This window comes from Micropterus salmoides, unplaced genomic scaffold, assembly GCF_014851395.1.
Source record: "Micropterus salmoides isolate LMB-PRFRI ecotype aquatic unplaced genomic scaffold, ASM1485139v1 Ms_hic_scaffold_2, whole genome shotgun sequence".
Classification (NCBI taxonomy): domain Eukaryota; kingdom Metazoa; phylum Chordata; class Actinopteri; order Centrarchiformes; family Centrarchidae; genus Micropterus; species Micropterus salmoides.
In genome coordinates, this window is record NW_024041150.1 from 2,475,406 (window position 1) to 2,496,601 (window position 21,196).

Genomic DNA, 21,196 nt, shown 5'->3' on the forward strand with positions numbered 1-21,196 from the left:
GATGAAGCAGCAGACCACATCTGAACCAGACAGATACCAAAAAGTATGAAGATGATGCCTAGAATCATAATGTGAGTTTTCCTTGGACATGTTGATCCGTTCTTCTGACTTCAGCCTCCTTGGTATCAGATTAAGCCAGTTACAGATTTTGGTTCCCTTGGGACCTTCTGAGAGAGGTTGGCCTGGCTGTCCGTCTGTCTGCTTAGTCAGCTGTGTCAGGGAGGGATGACATGTCCTTCAGTAGAGTTTCTACAGCAGATGTGCTCTCTGTTGAAAAACCCTGGAGAAGAGAAGAAGGGATGGAACGGGGAGGCAGCAAGAGACAGTGAGTGGTGGGGTAGAAGAAGCCGAGGATATGTCATATTTTGATATTCCCACTGTGCCATTTTGGCTTATGAATTTCCATTTTAGAGGGCAGTCAATGTCTGTGACTGCTACATTAGTTTTATGGCCAAAAACAGCTTATCGCAGGCTGTGATGGTGCAGTGGAAATATGTCATTTTGCATCGTGGCCTGCTAAAAAGTTTACTTGCTATGTCTTTGTGAATGAATTTGGTCATTATTTTGCAATTCACTGCATTATTTCAATTTTTGAGTACATATGCACCTTGAGCGTGCACACACATGGACACGTGGCAAACTAATAGATTCTTTTGCTGAACTGCAAAGACATGAGCATTTCTCACTGACAAATACATGTACACACACACACACACACACAGACACAGACACAAATACCATCATGTACATGGGTGCACATTTTATTGCATGCACAACTGACCAAAGAAGCAAACACACAAATGCACACTCACTAGCAAACACACATTTTCTGCTGCAAGTCTTGCCAAAGGGGGGATTACATCAGTAGGGTTGTGAGGTTGAATCACACTGAATTGTGTGTTCTGACTAAAACCTGAGGGGGAACACACACCGGCCCCTTTTTCCTCACTCAGCTTCACTAGGGGCATTTCAATCCACCTGTATTAATGCATATTTTCAATGTCAAGCAAAAAATAGTGAAAAGTAAAATCACGCATGGATTCACGTTTTATTTGACGTTTTTTCCACTGTTGTACAATGTTTAGATAGAAAGTCTTTTTCTCCAACTCTTTCTCACCCTGTACCTATCTCTGTTTCAGCAACATTATAAAACATCCTGGTAGCCGGGATCACAGTCAGAATCAACTTTATTGGCCAAGTACACTGTGACACATAGAAGGCGTTTTACTCTGTGTCAAGAACAAATTTACAGGAAGATGCAAACGCAGGCATACAGTATAAATAAAGAAACATATAGAGGAAGAGAGTTGTGTCTTGCTATGAAGTCTGCATTGAAGTCTGTAGTAGCACTCACATGAAGACATGTTCAAAAGCTGCTGTATTATACTGTATGTGAACAGATAATGTTGTGTTTTTGTTTAGGATGATGTAAATGTATGATCTTTCACTGTTTAGTACAACTCTCTAGTACTTTGCGATGACGCTGTACCCCCCCTCTCCAGACACTTTTAGCTTAACAAAGTGTCTGAGAGAGACGTTTATGCAAAGGTTGATATGTTGCTCTGCCACTCTCCGCCTGTCACGCCGATATGTTCCCGCTGCGGTAGGCATTATGTGGGTTTGAGCCCGGGTGGGTGTGTCTGTGTGTGTGAGTGTGAGTGTGTGAGTGGGTGTAGAAGAGAGTGAGTAAGTGAGTATTTATGTGTGTGTCCCCAGGATGCTGGCGTTCAGATTAATTAAAAACTTCAATCCCTCTGTTCTCTGACAGGAATATGGATGCCGCCGGGGGCTTAACTGTAAATACCGTTTCTCCAAAATTGTCATTTAAAAACATTCATCATCCCAGTTAATAATTGGTGTATAAGGTGCTGCAGTTAGGATTTGAAAAAGTGTAAATAAATGGAGTTTTATGAGTATCTTGTTTCAAATTAACAGTGAAACAGAACCTAAATGGGCATCTGTTTAATTAAATTTCACCTCTTTCATTTGTTGTAATTATAGTTTTCTAATGTTCTCCATTTGCTTAAAAGAAGAAAACAAAAACAGCTATGGCCTTCCTGCCAAACTGTGTTAGCTGACCTTTCATAAACACACATTTCAAAATCTTTTTGATGCAGGCTTCATGTTTTTACTGCTTCACTCAAGGGGTAAAAGATGCATCTCCAAAAGCGAATAAAGCATCAGAGTTGTTCAATTTCATAAAAAAATTACATAAAGTAGACCAACAACTCATGCCATAAAACATCAAAGATTATGATAGAAGAGGATGTTGCATACATGTCAAACTGTATGTCTGTAATATCACGAGGAAGCCTGTGTCATTGGATTGGATCAGAGATCAAAAGTGTATGTCATCTCAGCGAGGACCCTCTGCCAAACTATCCAGATGGCCTTTTTACATATAACAGAAGATACGGTTAAATGGTGTAACCCTTAGAATGAATACTAACAGAGTGCATTGCACTCCCAAAGTCTGTTATGTGGCGATCAGCTGCATGTCAGATTAAAAGCAAACCCTTAGAACAGCTACACCTTGGACTTTCTTAAGCCAAGAAGTTCATCTTTTCAGTTAAGGGATGTAATATGGCTTCAACAATAAGCAGAGGTTGAGTTGTGCGCTTCATAAGAAACTGATAGTTTGAAACATAGGCCAGAATGAAAGTTCGAATAATCAGTGTAGAGCATGATGTCTGATGTGATTCTGATATGTGAAAGTTATTTTATAGTGTATACTGTTTTTCACAGTGTCAGGTCTTTATATCAGCTGAGTGCATTTATTTACTTCTAAGCACAATTTTGAGAATGATACTTCACATGAGTAAAATGTGTAAATCATGTGAGACCTCTGCTACATTCAGGAGTACATATTATACTTTTTACTCATCTACATTTATCTGACAGTTATTTATTACCTTTTTATTTGACAGATAATACAGATATACACCACTGACGTATTTATTTTTTTGGTTTATGTGTGTGGTAGTTTATTTCCAGCTTGCTTTTAGTGTGCTTTAGACCATATCAGACATTTTCTTTACCTGTAGGGGACTATGCAATATTTCAGTAATTTTCCGAAAGTAAAAATTTGAATGCACCTGTAATGTAAGTATTTCTTTTGAATTTTTAGCTCAAAATGGAAACCCACAGCCAGTGTGAGCACACGTTAGACTCTGATTGCAGGGATCAAGCCTGTGATATTCCTCATGGTTCTCTCTACCGCCCAGAACACACTGTCATCATCTTGTAGCCTCGTCAGCTTAGGAGATTTGGCCACCGGCCCGCTGTCTTTTGGATGAAGCTTTATCATTAAATGAGGAAGACTAAAATCTCCTCCCGAACCAAATGAGTCACGACTGTCTGAAAGAGAGAGCTTATTTTAAATCAGCATTCTTAGTTAGAGGAGCTTATGAAGGGACACGCCCAGAGCGTTTATCCTCTCATTCCATTCTTAGAAACTTTGCACTATTTTCATAGCCTTAATATAAAATACTGATGATTAATTAGAAACAGAGCTCTACGGTAAAATATATGGCAAATATATTATTTATCTCTGTAAGGGTATTAAATGTTTGAAATTTGCATTTTTAGAAGAAACCTATTGCACCTCATAAGGCAAGTAGAACTCATCTGCAAAAAATAAGCAGGAAATACACGGAGGGGGAAGATGGGAAGAAGTGAGAGATGTGGTGGTGGTGAAACAATCATGCATACAGAGAGATTTATTAAAAAATATTTCAGTTTGTTAAACAGCTGCTGTAAAACAAAGGTCACTGAGCATCATTCAGACATTGACAGTCACACAAGAAATTTCAGTTTTCCTAGTGTAAAGCATCCAGCACTGGTCTCTGGTTGTGACTCATGAAGCACAAAATCATTTGACTGTACTGATGTAGCTGGTACATAATTCATGAGAGCGACATGTGTGTTTCCACTGAGCAGGTACTACAAGTGCACTTCAAGCTGTCTGACTGTGCTGAGTGATATGGTTGAAAATCACATAAAGACATAGTTTTTTCCACCAAAATTGATATAGATCACAATGTGGCGAATACATGCAAAATCTCATTCCAAATTATCATAATGCAACAAACTGGGTAACACTTTATTTTACAGATCTACAATTTACAAGCGATTTCCTAGTATGTTTCCTGGAAATTTAATTACATAGTAATTTTAGGGGAACTAGAGATACAGTTCTGAGACAGTTATTTGAGTTATGTCAGGTGTGATGAGTTATTTATATAGTGTTGTACAAATTAAAGTGAACGCACAATGTGAACAGTCAGTTGATTTCCAGAGGAATTTACTTGACCCAAATAAATGTTCATCTATTTCTTTATTGTTGGTAACGTTATCTGTCAGTTTTTTGAATTTGAATTCTGCTTGTAAACACATTTTACATTTTTGCTGTTGTTGTTGTTTAGGTGACCTGCTTTGACTAAAAGAGTAAGATTTCATTGTCAATTCATTGGAATTGATTCATTGGATTAGTATCACAGTACATAGAAATTCTAGGGAACGATTTGACCCACAAACTATTCTGTTCTATTCTATGCATTACAGTAGATGCTAATGGTTGCAACACATACCACATAAATGTCCAGGGCTTGATTCCTGGCTGGCGGCCTGTATTGCATGTCCTACCCTTTTCTCTGATAAAGGCTCACTGATGGACCAACTATTTTTCAAAATCACATCGAGCATTGGTATTCTTGCACTGCAATTTCTTGTTAATTATCATCTGACATATACACAGATGACTTATATCTGTGCAACAAAAAGATTCATTTTACTCATTCTAATTTCAATTTACTTGAAACTATAATTGGTGAAATGCATAGGGACCATATAATTACAGTATGAGTCCATCAACAAGACATATCAATTTTATTTACAATATCTAGTAGACAACAGTACAGCAGAGACCGCCATTCAGTGTCATTACTGCTAAGTTTAGTTGATGTGAAAATGTATGACAGCTAAAATGAGCGATTGGGCAGGCAGGATCCAGAGCTATGTTAAAATAAGTAGACTATCTGTTGGAAGAATCCATATTTAGAGAGGTTAGGAAAACCAACAAACCCCCACGAAAGAAATTTACAAAACAGGGCAGGGTCAATAAAATGACATTATATTCAAGACCCTTTTCAGCTCCTCCACCCGCACACCTACTCCTGTGTTTTCTGTTCAAGCAGAATGGCACAGGTCACTGAGCGTAGCGTGAGCCCCACAGGAAACCGCGGCGGTCGACTAACCAGACGGGAGCAAGATACCCCCACAGGTTACTGGCACTGAGCCACAAACACCTCGCAAAATATCACACCGGCTGCTGGCCGTTTGCGTTTATACTTTTCCGCTGACGCACACACGTGTAAATTGTACACATGCATGCTCAAAGAAACGATGATGACAGAGAGAACACATAAATAACACATAGAAAGAGTATTATGAGAATCGAAGCTGTGCCACCTGAAGGTGATGGAGAGCAGTATTTTATTTTGTGTGTGTGCGCGTGCTGGTGTTGCTGTTATTCATAGATTGAGACAAACGTGGTGGAAGGGGTTTTAAGGTCAAAGAAGACAGTAAACAGTGAAGCTGGCCTACACAAAGTTAAATCACTTGAGGCTGTCAGACAGGACAATTTGCTGAGTGAAATTTACATTTCAGAAGTCTGAATCATGTTATTTTGAAAGAAAACGACAAGTATTATTATACATGTAATTCAATCCTGTTGACTTGTTATAATAAAGATGGAGATAAAGAAAGAGCCAAACGGAGATGGGAGGAAAAAAAGCAGTGAAAGAGGCAAAGACAGATGCCTGCTGTCTCTGCCATGTCTCTCTTTGTGTCTGTGTCCATCATGTGAGCGCTCCGCTGTGGTCGCTCACAACTTGTACTTCATCCATTATTCACAGCTTCACATTGACTGAGAGCAGGGGACTTATCACCATCCAGCCGGAGGGAGGGAGAGGTGAAAGGGACGTAATGTGCAGTTGGACCAGTGAAACGCATTAATGTGCATCATGAGTGTGTGTGCAGGTGTTTGTGTGCGAGCATGGCGTCGCCCTTGTGCGTGCTGCAGAGAGCCAGGTGTCCTGATGTGTGATTCACAATACTCTGCTGTCGTGCCTGTGGAGCATATCCGTTTAAATCAGTGATGTTGACACACAAACACACACATTCACGTACTCCGGACAGAGTGCTGCAGGGGCATTTCCTTCCCACTGCTCCCAGTATGCAGTGATAGTGGAAATCCTGTGGTAGCTGAGACCCTGGTGGGCAGTTTGATGTGACACTGCAGAGTTGTTTTGACTCACGGCATTACACTCCTGAGGACAAGCTAGAGGACTTGACAAAGAAGTGGGGACTTTTGGTGGGAAGGGACGGTATTTTGGTTTGTACTAACCAGATCTGTTTTTGAATGTTTTTAATTTTAAGGGTATAAGACATAAAATATGTAGTTACGGCAGTGAAACATACAGCAACATATAATGAGCAATAAAACTTAAAATGGACTTTGTCTTCAGTTTCACCTAAATCACAAACTAAACTTTTCCTTCTCAGGGGAGACCATTAAACCTACCCAATCCTAACTGTAGCATACCCAGACATAACTGCACTGGGAGATCTTTAACTTTTGGTTCAGTTCTGCTTCACAGAGGGTTCTACACTGTAATGTAGCCCACTTACACCCGCTAACATCTGGCTTTTGTCTTTCACCCCAAGGTCAAATTACTCCGCAGTAGTCACGGGTATTTATCGTCTCCACCTTCGATTGCCAGTGATGGAAACATGGCACCCGGGTGGACACGCAAATTTTTTGGCGCAACTCTTTCATCTGTTTCTAGCTGCGGATCTCTATATATGTCTCATCCGTATGTTTATGTAGTATTAGCATGCTAGGCTTACATTCTGTCAGCAGTGACTTCTTATCTGTGCTGTGACGTCTTTCATAGCACACAAACACTGTAAACACACCTGTCACCTGCCCAGCACGGTGCTGTCAACCAGAAACACAGCGACTACACACAGCAACCACCGTGACACTGTCCTCCATGTTGCTTTCTGCTGTTTACTTACTCTGTTTCCTGGAACATCAAAAAAAACAGGAAAGGCAAACTTGGACTGTCAATGTGAAAAAAATGCATATATGCACAGTGTGTATTTCAGTTTAGCCTGTTGTGAAATAAGAGAAGTGAATTGTTCACACAAAACAAAGACATAACCTCAGTTGTCCCAGTCATACACCTTACCAGTCCACAATTTAAACTATATACTATTTGTAAAGTACACTGTTTTGGAAGTTCACTGCACTTGGAGCTGTCTCACCATAATCCACACTATGAAAGACAATGTGTGCATCAACAGCACAGTCAAAACCAAGCAGATTTAGTATCTATACTGAGGCTTTTTAGTGTACATTACACCGAATGTTGTCACTTTTCCAGCACACATACTCAAATGTGCTTTGAATTCTTATGCAGCATGGAATTGGGACATATCCAAAGTCAAGTCAAGTCCTTGTAGACAGGTCCAAGTAAAGTGAACATATATAAACATTGTCCTTTCAAATTTTTGTTAATGTTTTTTTTTTACAAATCTTAGACCCACTACTGTCTATGCACAGGCCTAATAATGAAATATACAAGGACTGCTTGATTGTCCAATTTTTACATTTTTTGTCTCTCAAGTAGTGGAGATTTCTCCACACCCTACTGTATTTAAGAGAACTAAGTCAGACACAAGTCCAAGTCTCAAGCTCCACTACTGACTTTGGAAAGGGGCTGGAATACGGATTAGATGTTTTTAAGAGCAGTAGCAGTAATTGAATGCACATTTCCTCAGTAACTGCTTGCACTCATGTCAGTTGAAACACCAGTGAAGTTTGTATATCAGCAACAAACACAGCTGGTGCAGCTTTGTTTCAGCCGTCCTGAGAACAACAGAAGGTTCCAGGACTTAAGAGCTCTTACGTGTTTCAGAAACAGCAAAAATATAACCATACAATTATTAATCAAGTGTTTTGTCTTATCGAGAAACACATGACGACAGCAGGTCTCTTGTGCCAGATTTCTGTAGGGCAGATTGAGCTTTGAGAGCAGGGAAAATGGAGGAGATAATGATGTAAATATTGGACGTTTGGACCCACAGTGTGGCTGTTCAGCTGCACTTGAAATATGCTGCATGTGGTGTTTGGAGTAATTTTCTGGTTTGGTTTGGAACTCGCTGTATATTGACATGTGAATGTCAAAACGGAATATGCTTTTTTTGGCTGGGTGTAGTGTGTGTGTGGTTCTGTAATGCAAACCAAATCCAAGTTTTTATGTTGTCAGACCTGAACCTGTTGAGACTCTGGGCATTTTAAACCAGTCGTGAATTTGAATTAGTCAAAGTCACAGGCCGAGGTTGTAATTTGTGGCTTTTTTGCAGTTGTGAGGTTTCACTGTAGTGAGATTTCAACAGAACCATATTACATCAACAAACACCATGTTGGAGTAGATGTTTCCTTCATTTGTCATAGATAATTGTGGGAAATGACTTAACTTTCTTTGTTTTGGTTCTCATTTTAAGCTTTTTCATTTTCATAATGGAATTTTAAATGGAATTGTACATTTTCCTGTAATTTATCAGTTTTAGAGTAGAAGTTTTGGTTTGTCACTTTGAATTTCATGAATCTCCCACAATGCAAAGGGCCTCCTGTGGTTTGGGTCATTCATTTAAAAGAGACCTATTGTGCTTTACCACATTTTAAGACTTATCTAGAATATTACAATGTTGTATGTTCATGTTAAACATGGTGAAAGCTTCAAATAATGAGGTTAAAGTATTTCTAAGAAATCCCTGCGAGCCAAAACCTCAGATGTCCTCCTGTTCTGAACGCTCTGTTTTCAGTAGCTTTTTCTAGCAACGGTTCTGTTTGACCACACCATAGACTGTATATAAGAAGTGGACGTAGTCATCGTGACATCACCCATTGGTTTGTGGACTGCCGTTTTGAAGCCTAGAGTTTGGCCATGCTGAGTTTTTGCAACCAGCGGCACCGGACGTGACCATATTTGGACGAGACGGTGGAGCTAACGGCTGTGTGTGGAGCTAGTTAGCTAGCTTAGCTAGGTGCATCTGTAATTTTACCATTATTTCTAATGGAAACAGACTTCTTTTTGCTACCAGAGGAGTAGCCCCCTGCTGGCCGTTCAATAGAATGCAGGTTTAAGGGACTTCCCCATTGGATTCACGTCTCAGACAGGAAGCTTCCCGCTTGGACGACACACGGAGCTACAAGGAGCCGCTGTTACATATATGGTCATTTGCTCCGCACAGCTACGCTCAGTCTGTCTGTACTGCTCAGCGGCAACAACAGCCTGATACACGTGCCTCAGGTCTTGGCCAATCAGAAGACAGTGTGCTTTGAGAGGGGAACCTGAAAGACACAGGAGCTATAGCTTGTTTCAGACAGAGGCTGAAATGAAGGCCTTCTTTGAATCATGCAAAGCTGCTATACAGAAGTCAAACAACTACAATATAGGACTGGAAAGGCAGTATAATAGGTAATTCATTTAAGTTATTCTATAACTATAATATGTTATCTGGACAAGTAAGTAAACACCCTGTTCCTACCTGCTTTTGCATCACAGACAGGATGTTTAGTTGGAGGAGAAAAAAAAGATATTGGCACATTTACTTGTTTAGATGTCAGAAGAATACTGATTTGTATGTGTGTGTGTGTGTGTGTGTGTAATTGCCAGAGACGTAGGCTTTCAGTTGTGTTAATGAGAGTTTGCACAAGCTGTGTGTATCAGGGTGTTTGTACACTTGAATTTGCATCTCCGCCAGTGACTCGTTTTGGAATTGCCCTACAGTGTGTTTCACAGGAAATACAAGTTATAGAGTTTTAGAGTTAAAGTCAGAGTTGGATTTGCTGTGCAGCTTTGCATGTGTGTGCGTGTGTGTGTGTACGGTGGGGGGGGGGAGAGAGGGAGAGAGAGAGAGAGAGGTTGTATGTGTGTTACTGAAAGAAAGAGACAGACAGAGCAAGCCAGCGAGCGTAGGCTGTGTGCTTAAACTTGAGAGATTTACATGCAAAGCGCTGGTGCTCCTGCATCTTAACTTGGGGAAGTGAAGGTTGAAATGTACTCAGTGCAAATGCGCTTACGACTGGCGAGGAAACCAATTTCATTTACAAGTGGGAACTCAAAGTAATGTATTCCTACACTCAACCACACTCCATCTTAAGATGTTTGACTTGTTTTCCAGACTAGAGATTTACACCCCAGAATAACAAGGCCACGATATGATAAGTTAATTCATCCGACGCTATTTGGCTGATGCACTTTCAGACAGAATTAGCTGCCCGTGTGCATACTTTCCAATGAATTAAACAGTGAAGTCACCCTCAGCTGATAAAACAATGTTTTTTTCTAATATTTCCATTGAGGTTATCCACTCCAGCATGTATCCGAGGTCTTCAGCATGTGAAGTACACTTGTCCTCAGGGTTGCAGTGGAGTTGTGGAGATAAGAGGAAGGGGACGTGCTCGTGCAGTGAGTAAATTAATGTGAAAGTATATATTAATGCTCCAGTTCATTTGTTGGACAAGAGCAAATTTGATCCCGATGGAGTCTGAGGTCATTTTTGCAATTTGGCTTCACTTTCACAGGGGAACAGAACTCTTTAATTTTATAACTTTCAAAACCCTTAAACTTTTCAGATTAAGGTGAAATGTGCATAGAAGTAGTAACTTTAAGGGACAGAACAAGTGGATTTGAAAATTAAAAGAGCAAAGTGGGGTATATGTTGCCTATGCTCCTCACAGCTCTTATTATTATTATTGTATTAAGTAGTTTAATAATTCAGTTTTAAACAAATTTAAACAGCATGCTGCCTAGTATTGCAATTCAGGGGAATGGGAGATTTTATGGAGTTGACATTAGTGTATGTATAAATCTTTAAATGCATTTTTTCACACTTGACTTAATTTTTTTCCATCACAAATTCATTATAGTTTCTATTCATTTCACCAAAGGTCTGCAGCCATGTCTGCTACTGTAAATCACTTAAACAAAGCTTCCAAGCTGACAAAACTGGAAACAAAATATGAAACACAATATATTGCTGCAACTTTCATATACTTCAGTGTTTCAACTGTTTCATTCTCCTGAAGTAACTTTATTTTGATTTGTTTGAGATGTGTGAAGTTGTAAAAGGCTGTAGTTTATCTGTATTTGCGGAATAAATTTGAAGTGGTCACAAAGGTCAAAGTTGCACTTATATTTTGCAGTTGAAGAACAAGCGAATTTGCCTGTTTGTCTGTGGCTTTGCGGATTAATCACACACCCTGAAACCTGTGTCCCTTTATGACTTTTACCTCCTGTCACCTCCAAATTATTTGTCCTCTTCCACTTTTGCTCCTGTCTTCTTTTTTCGTCTCACCTCTGCTGTCTCTCCTTCCTTTTTATTCCCCTTTCCTTTCTCTTTCCCCTCAATCCCCTTCTCTCCTCCTCTCTGCTTTGTGCCGTGTTGTAGTTGGGATTATGTGCTCAGGCTGCCAGTTATGCTAGGCTTGCTTGCGCTCCGCTCCCTGGCCTGCGGCGTATTTACACAAGGAATTGAATAAGTTGGAGGGAGGTCTGAAACTATTTCTTATTACCATTAGGCTCCAGGAGGGTAATGAATGTGGGGATTTGGTTGTCAAATAGGTGTTAGCGGGGCCTGTTGATTTATGATGTGCAAACTGTGTTAAGGGGAAATGCGTTTTCTTATAAATTACATATGTGAAACACCATGCATGTTAAAATTTCAGCAAAGGAGAAAATATATATCTATATACAGTACATATTTATATTATTATTATTTTTAACTGTTTTAATTTCAGTTCAGTTTTAGTTCCTATTTTTTTTTCCATTCATTGTTTTTATGTTAAGTTTTACTGAAAGAGTCAACTGTAATAAGAAACCTGTCGATGAAGCTGAGTCCAGGCTCAACTTTATTCTACTGATGGAAATAGACCCTGAAACTCTCCCCAATGTGTCTTTAGGGGCTTAGTATGGAAAGCCATGATTTCTAAACCATAAATCTGAATGTGGAGAACAGATGTGCCTCTGCCTGCCTGTGGTTGCAGCTAATCTACACGGCAGATCATATAGCAGCTCAAGTAGCACCCAGACATTGGTAAAGTTAATTGCAGAAAGCCAGCGTGAAGTCAGCGTGAAGTCTCACAAGAGCAATTAATTTGCATGCTCTGACCCTGTCTGAGAATCATGGGACCATGTCCTTTAACTTTGAGAGAGATTTGTTTAATTTTGTGAAGGCATGTATCGTCTTTCCATCAGCCAACTGTGTTGATACAAAAAACGAGTGCATTCACCACAGACATTTAACACCGTTTATGATTAATGAAAAGTGATACCCACAAAAAATAAGCAGCAGCTGAAAATTATAGGGATTGAATTTAACATTGCCTGAAATGTGGAGTGGGAGGTGTTGAGATAGATTATAGTGCTGGATTTTGTTGCCAAAACAAAACTTTATTGCACCACTGCAGCGCTGTGTGCCTCTAGACCTGCCTTGCCTAAAGACTCAGAGGTTGAACTGCTTTACCTAGTACTCCATCAGTACTCCAATAATGTGCTCAGACTGAGCCTGGGCACATAGATACAACACAGAGGAGGCAGGTATGGGTAGAAATAGGGGAGGACTTGGCAGACAACAGGTGGACATGACTCCTGATGTGGCAGAAGCTTTATGAAGGCTGTAAATGCATCACAAGATAAAGTCAATTAGAGAACAATCCCATGAAGACAAGTACTGTCCGCTGTGACCGCCCGCCCACCCCCCACTGGTCCAATTATCGACCATTTTGATTTGTCTTAGAGAGAGGGAAGCCAACTAGAGAAGCTCTCTGCAGGGAGGCTTTGACACCATAAGTGAGTCTTCATGCACGTGTTCATACAGAAAAATTTGCAAACATGTTTTTATTGCTGCTGATGTGCAAAGTTGGTGTGTTGAAGAAGAGAAGATGTGATAGGCCTACTTCCTACTGCATAGGAAGTTGACAGGTTGTGTGTTGTTCCTACAGTTGGGACACTGATGTTAGAGGCCTTTCATTGCTTTGACCTCTGCTCTTTTTTATGTGCATGTTGTTGTTGCCCTGTGAGCTAATCAATTTGAATTTTTCTGTTCTACACACTACAAACATCAGATGATTACTAGCTAGAGATGCACTTACTGCAATTTTCAGAATTGCTGATTCCAATTTTTTAAAAGTCTGACCTGTTGATTCTGCTAAACCAGGGCTCTACGCTAACCTTTTTCCTAAAGGAGCACACAAAGAAATTTAGGAGCACAACGAAAAATATAAACAGAGTTTAACAAACTATTTATTATATACATATTTTTACTACGTGTGTGCTCCTTGTATCTGTACACCTCGGCATCAGCCTTAATATTCTATTAAAGCTTTTTAAAATACTGAAACAGATGTTATGAAAAATTAAGACATTGAAAACAGATTTTAAAACACTGATCAGTCATCACAAAAAACTTTACTGTGATTGGTACTTGTGTAGTTTTTTAACCAGGTACGGATTCACGATACACCAGCAGCACCCACACAACCCACACCTTATGCAAACAAGACTACTGAACAGGATTACAGTAACTTTAGTAAATCAGAATGAGGGGAACATGTTGCTCTCAGGAGGCTAGATGGATACTGGCACACCGGCATCCTCTTAATTGGAAATCTGTATCCTTCCACTGCAGAGGCTCTTTCCACAACATGGAGGAGAAAATAGTTTAAATGAGTGTATTTGTGTAATATTATGACATTAGATAAAAAGCTAAATTTTTATCTAATAGTATACTGTTAGTATGTTGATATATAAATTATGTAATTTCACTATATGTAGGCTATTGTAATTGTATACTACACAGCACCACAAGTATAAAATTTATTCCCGTTGGACAAAACAGCAGTTTCATGTTTTCAGCCATTTAATCCTTGTGCAAGAAAAATGGCCTACTTAATTTGTTAATGCTACTATCTCATCAAGAATCAGAAACGAACCATTCATGCAGGAGGAGTTCAACGTTTGAAAGTTTGTTGTAGCACGTCAAACCATTTTTTATGTCCCGCCCCATCCAGGCTGTGATTGGTCAGTTGACGCGAAGTGAAGTGAAATTAAAGAGCACATCGATTTTATGAAAAGTTTAACATGTTTTAACAAAAGTTACCTGATATAGATTATGGCAGCTAGCTGAACCTACAACTTCCTTATCTTCTCCCTACTGTCTTCTGTCCCACTGCTCCAGCTGCTGATGTCTCTGTCTTTTATCAGCGCAGAGCAGCGGGCAGGTGGGGGTTATTGTAGGTTGTAGTTACGGTAGTAACTCGTACATTATCCAACGAAGGTTAACGTCAAGGGCAACTGGACTTGGTTGAAGATACTGGAAGACGTTTCGTCCCTCATCAGTTCTGACTGGTAGGGAAACTCAGCTATTTAACCTCAGTGGGGTCATTTGTCAGGATCGTCGATACCGCTCGTTAGTGTTCCTGGCTGTTGTAACGACAGTCGTTGTGGTCATTAGGACTACCAGAGGCCGAGACTGAACAACCATCATTGGCATCTTCACCTGAGGCCAATAGGTTACGTTTGTTGAGTTTCCTGGGAAGTGACTCACATTACTCGCACATTGTGCTTGTAAATCATTTTTCCAGTTTGCACGTATTGATTTTTAGGGGCATATGCGAGCAAAGTGGTCGCTCTGTAGAGCCATCTCTATTTGTCAATCTCCCTCCCTGTACAGGTGCTGGTCATATGATTAGAATATCATCAAAAAGTGGATTTATTTCAGTAATTCTATTCAAAAAGTGAAACTTGGATATTATATTCATTCATTACACACAGACTGATATATTTCAAATGTTTATTTCATTTAATTGTGATGATTCAAACTGACAACTAATGAAAATCCCAAATTCAGTATCTACGAAAATTAGAATATTACTTAAGACCAATACAAAAAAAGGATTTTTAGAAATGTTGGCCAACTGAAAAGTATGAAGATGAAAAGTATGAGCATGTACAGCACTCAGTACTTAGTCGGGCCTCCTTTTGCCTGAATTACTGCAGCAATGCGGCGTGGCATGGAGTCCATCAGTCTGTGGCACTGCTCAGGTGTTATGAGAGCCCAGGTTGCTCTGATAGTGGCCTTCAGCGCTTCTGCATTGTTGGGTCTGGCGTATCGCATCTTCCTCTTCACAATACCCCATAGATTTTCTATAGGGTTAAGGTCAGGCGAGTTTCTGGCCAATTAAGAACAGGGATACCATGGTCCTTAAACCAGGTACTGGTAGCTTTGGCACTGTGTGCAGGTGCCAAGTCCTGTTGGAATATGAAATCTGCATCTCCATAAAGTTGGTCAGCAGCAGGAAGCATGAAGTGCTCTAAAACTTCCTGGTAGACGGCTGCGTTGACCTTAGACCTCAGAAAACACAGTGGACCAACAGCAGCAGATGACATGGCACCCAAACCATCACTGACTGTGGAAACTTTACACTGGACTTCAAGCAACGTGGATTCTGTGCCTCTCCTCTCTTCCTCCAAACTCTGGGACATTGATTTCCAAAGGAACTTTACTTTTAGAGAACATAACTTTGGACCACTCAGCAGCAGTCCAGTCCTTTTTGTCTTTAGCCCAGGCGAGACGCTTCTGACGCTGTGTCTTGTTCAAGAGTGGCTTGACACAAGGAATGCGACAGCTGAAACCCATGTCTTGCATACGTCTGTGCATGGTGGTTCTTGGAGCACTGACTCCAGCTGCAGTCCACTCTTTGTGAATCTCCCCCACATTTTTGAATGGGTTTTGTTTCACAATCCTCTCCAGGGTGCGGTTATTCCTATTGCTTGTACACTTTTTTCTACCACGTCTTTTCCTTCCCTTCGCCTCTCTATTAATGTGCTTGGACACAGAGCTCTGTGAACAGCCAGCCTCTTTAGCAATGACCTTTTGTGTCTTGCCCTCCTTGTGCAAGGTGTCAATGGTCGTCTTTTGGACAGCTTTCAAGTCAGCAGTCTTCCCCATGATTGTGTAGCCTACAGAACTAGACTGAGAGACCATTTAAAGGCCTTTGCAGGTGTTTTGAGTTAATTAGCTGATTAGAGTGTGGCACCAGGTGTCTTCAATATTGAACCTTTTCACAATATTTTAATTTTCTGACATACTGATTTTGGAGTTTTCATTAGTTGTCAGTTATAATCATCAAAATTAAAAGGAATGAACACTTGAAATATATCAGTCTGTGTGGAATGAATGTATACATTATACAAATTTCACTTTTTGAATGGAATTACTGAAATAAATCAACTTTTTGATGATATTCTAATTATATGACCAGCACCTGTATGTGTCTGCTCCGTTGAACACAACCCAGGTTTCGGGTGTGAGCCGCTATCTTGGTCTGTTGTGTTGCCCTCCAGGTCACTGCACATGTCACGTGACTGAAAACTATGAATTACTTACAGGGAAAACACAAACATTATTTGTCACGTAAAGGCTTTTTCTGAATGTATTCCATGAAGAGACCGATGGAGCGAGCTGTGGCAGGAAAATTCATCCAAGGAAAAGCTAGTGTTCCTTTTTAGCCGAATTGTGATGCTTGTGCTGATATCGAAAGTGAGAGGAGTCTGTTTGTGAAATAAAGTTAAAAGCAACAGATTGAGGCTGGGAGTGTGTTATTACTTTGTTGCTTGCCTCTTGCCAGAGTAATCTGTTTAGGCGCTGACACTAGATCTAATCAGCGGCCTGATAGACGGGCGGAGAGCAGCACATTTACGTCTGTGTAGTGAAGGCAGTGTGAATCAAGGGAAAAAAATGCAATCTAAAAGGTAGATTAAAACACATAAAACACACAAACATGGATTCACAGACACATAAATGTGCACACAGACACTCACATGCATAATCAGGAACGCTCCCCCCATTTAAAATGTCAATTTAAGTTAGAATTACTGTGTCTCTCACCACAGGCAGTGTGGCAGGAATCATTTGTGTACATTATATCTGCTGCTCACAGGTAAGGAGAGGGTCTAATGCAGTGTTTGTTTAGCACCATTTGTCCTCTCCCGTCATGAAAAATACTTCACAGTCATTTCGGTGTGGGTGGCTCTTTTAAAGACAAGAGAAGGAATACATCTGGGATGTGGTTGCCGTAGTAACACCGCTAAGCTCCAGATTTCATTAGCATACGCTTTCACGTGTGCGAGGTGGAGCAGAACGATGCGGCACTCTAAAACAAGTTGGAACTAAGTGTCCTGGGCCACAGGAAGGATTTTACTGGGGCACGGGAAGTTTGCTTACAGGTCTGCTAAGCTCTCAGGGAGCGGATAATAACTATGGCAACCTCTCCAATATGAAGGTACACTGCTGGAAGTTACATATTTGATGAGTGTTTGAGTCACTGTGACCTGTAGAAAATTACAGTATAATGGCTTTTCTAAGAGCATTCACATTTACATTTAAGTGTAGATAAGAGTTGCCTTATCAAAAGTAAGCAGGCCAGATCACCATTATTTCCACTGGAACATAGGCCTACTGTCAGGGTACAATAAAAGCAGGCAGGGGTAACGAAAAATCACCTGACAAGACTAAAATAAGCTATACAGGCAAACTAAACAAAAGACGAGACTGAACAGGACTGAAACCCAAAACACAGAAACACAGAGCAGACAAAGCAAAAAGAAGAAGAAACACAGACACCGGCAACAGGATTGTGACACCTGCATGATATCTAGGGTTTTGATTAGTTTTATCCAGCGTGATTTGTCTTTCTCTTTGTAAAACTGTAAAATATTTTTCTCTGAAAATCTAGCTTTATACATCTAAAACTGTAAAAGTCGAGTATTTTTGTGAAGCTAATCTGAACTTTACTCCATAGCAAGGAAGATCTGATTTTTAGTATTTGCATTATTTGCTCCAAAATCCTAACAGCAGCAATGATCTTTGGTATTTTGTAGTTTTAAGGGTTGACAAGCACTTTGTGTGCAGCTTGCTTGCATTACCTTCACATGATTTCTAATGTATTGATATAAGATCATTATTTACATGCCAAAAGACTTTGAAACTGGGTTAAATTTGGCTATTGTTGTAGACATCTTGGCTACATTACATTCGAGCTTTACATTTCATTTTTGACTTAAGAATGAAACAGTGGTTGAGAAAAAGTCTTTACTTAAGGTCCACTTACTTGCTTGTTCTATGACTTTTGACCAAGCAGGAAGCTTCCAGTCTGAGAAGTAAGGCCAACGCGGAAGTCCCTTAAACCTTCATTTCTGTTTTTACCTCCGATGAAGTGCAGGGCACTTGTCTCATTCAGTACAGTCTGAAGGGGATCCTACCAGCAAGCAACATAATGCACAGACTTATATAATAATATAATAAATTCTCATTAAATAAAGATGTTAGTCTCCTATTTATGATTCTTTTCTAGACATGTCAGTGAGAGATTCTGAATTTGCAGAAAGTTTTGAACGTGAGCAGAAAAGCTGCTGAAACACAGGAGCAGTTAAAGTCCAGGAGTTTCTGACTGAATTTAAAATAATTAATTTGTCATCGAGGTAATCGTGGTTTTTCGGAACTGTACTGGGATGGAGGTCAAAAACATCTGTGTAAATTTAACCACTTATTTTAGGAGTTGGCTGTTCACTTTTTCTGGTGAGTACATTTACTTTTAAGACAAAATTATGGTCCCGGTTAATTTGACAGTTAACGTGAATTACAGATGTATCTACCTAAGCAAGCTAGCTCCACACAGAGCCGTAGGCGCCACAGTCCAAATATGGTCACGTCTGGTGCCGCTGGTTGCAAAAAATCGACATGGCAGCGCCCTATCACCCAAACTCAAGGCTTCAAAACAGCAGTCCACAAACCAACGGGTGATGTCACGATGACTACGTCCACTTCTTTTGTACAGTCTATGCTTTTGACCATATGACCTGGTTTTTATCAGCAGATTGAATTTGCTCAGTAACACAGAACTGTGGATGTTTGTTTTTGACAAAAAAAAAGCCAAGACAGCTCAAGTTCCATTTACTTGCTGTTCTTGCTCATGTTGTTTTTGCAGCATTTCAGTGACCATGTTTCAACTTGTGCTTAGAACTTGTGCGATATTGTCACTTAAGTGCTGTTGAAACAATAGTTACAAGTAGCCAAGGCATTAGGGGTGCAAGGATACACTTAGCTCAGGAGACGAGACGATACGGGGGTTCACGAGATAGAGATGAGATGATATTTTAACACTATCTTTAAGAAATTATTAATAACGAAATATAAGACTAGAAAAAGTAATTCTACTGGAAGTCACAAAATGGAAACAAATGCTTACATATTGTTCGTGTCTGTCACTCTGTCGCCGTTTATTGTTTCCACTGGCTCCCCAAAATGCTGCCACACTAACAATTTAAAAGTGCTGTGGGCATCTTCTATGATAATTTCACCCTCACACTCCGTCATGCTGGTAGCGTGTAGTTAGCTTTTCACCAGTATATTCACGTTTTAATATTGCAAGATCTCCTGGCACGAGATATCATCACACCACTACGGGGCAACTATAACAGAAATTTAATTATCTTCTTCCTGAAGGTGCTTCCACCCAAAGTGGGATAACAGTGGGGTACAAGTCACCCAGTAAGCAGTGATTTCATCTGAGACATCAAGAAAACATGAAACATTTATTTCAACAGTGTGTATATTTGATTCTTCACATAGAAATATTCCCTTTTAAATGCTTTGGTAACTACAGTTTTGTCTAATCTAGATGTCTAAAAAACTTAATACTGACCAGTTTTGATTTAGATGCTTTTATAGAACATATTTTGATGTCTAATCTTATTGAGATCTCAATTGTGGTCATATGTGTGACCACCTAATAAGTGACAACTGCTTTCTTGAGGGATTCAGCTTGCCAATGCCCTTTTGATAACTGCTAGGCCTTGACATTGATTCATTACTAATCATTAAGTTCAGTAAGACAGTTCCTCTGTATGAAAATGGTACTATATTCTCCACTGATAGTGAATCCAGAGTCATTAATCATTAATTGATAATGTAGTGAAATCCTGCCAGAATTAGCATTTGTCCTTCTTCCCGTAGAGCAGAGCTTTATCCTTCCACCACATTGTGATGACTGATGTCGTGGACATCACTATGTCAGCACTTCTCAATGTTGCCTTGATGGAAATATTAAATGCAGCTTTTTGTATTTGATAACTTGTCTGCTGCCAATTCTGTTGTCGAGTATGGTTTTAATTCCCCTTTTTTAGGTCGATCTTTAATAAAGATTTTGTCATTGAGTTGTCATTTTGCACAGGTTTACTGCAGGAAAAGAAGACAGACAAGGATAAATGGAGGAATCAGGAAAAAATAATGAAAATTTACCTTTTCTGGTGAATTTGAAGAATCTAGTAGTCAAATAAGAAAGATGCCTCTTGTGTGAGAAAGTTATTTTCTTCATTGTTTTCTATGGATATTATTATTACAGTTTTTACTTAAAGTCATAATTGTATCTATTCAGTTAAAATCCATAGCTGACACAAACATGTATGCCCCCATGAGAACTTACAAAAGCTAAAATTCACTTAATCATCAAACGGACATTTGTAATTTGGACACATTTCTAAATTGAAATTCATTAATCTGTATATCCATTAAATTTTTTGGAGTTTTATATCAACAACAGTACTTACCCAAACATACATGAAGCATAGTATCCGCAACAGCTCATTATTATGGATTGCAGTTAGGGCTGTAGAGGTGAAGTAATTTTCCCTGCGGTAATTTGTTGGAGCTTAACAGCGGGGGATGCGGTATTATTGCCATTTTTTAATCAATGAAGTAATTTGGTGACATATTGCATAGTAAGTGTGTCTGTGGATCTCACCTCATTGCACAGCGAGCCGCTAACAGCTTTACGGTCCGAGCAAGCCAGTTGCTGGGTGCTAGTCTTAAGTTACACAACATTGCTGAGCAAAATCATCTGTAGTTTGACCATGACTTTTTCCTACGTAGCTATATTGTTACCTTCAGGGCATGTCTATCAAGTCAATTTACATACCGCAGCAACACACACACACACACACACATACACACCGGTGCAGAGCAGAATGAGCTTCCATTCAACTCTAACAACAACTGAGCTGTA

The 21,196-nt window shown here is 39.8% G+C and overlaps 1 protein-coding gene across 3 annotated transcripts in view; it reads left to right on the forward strand.

Moving 5' to 3' along the window:
- The window catches only part of gfra1a (gdnf family receptor alpha 1a), a 107,313-nt gene that overhangs the window by 20,576 nt on the left and 65,541 nt on the right, over positions 1-21,196 (forward strand). The gene's annotated exons all lie outside the window — the stretch shown is intronic.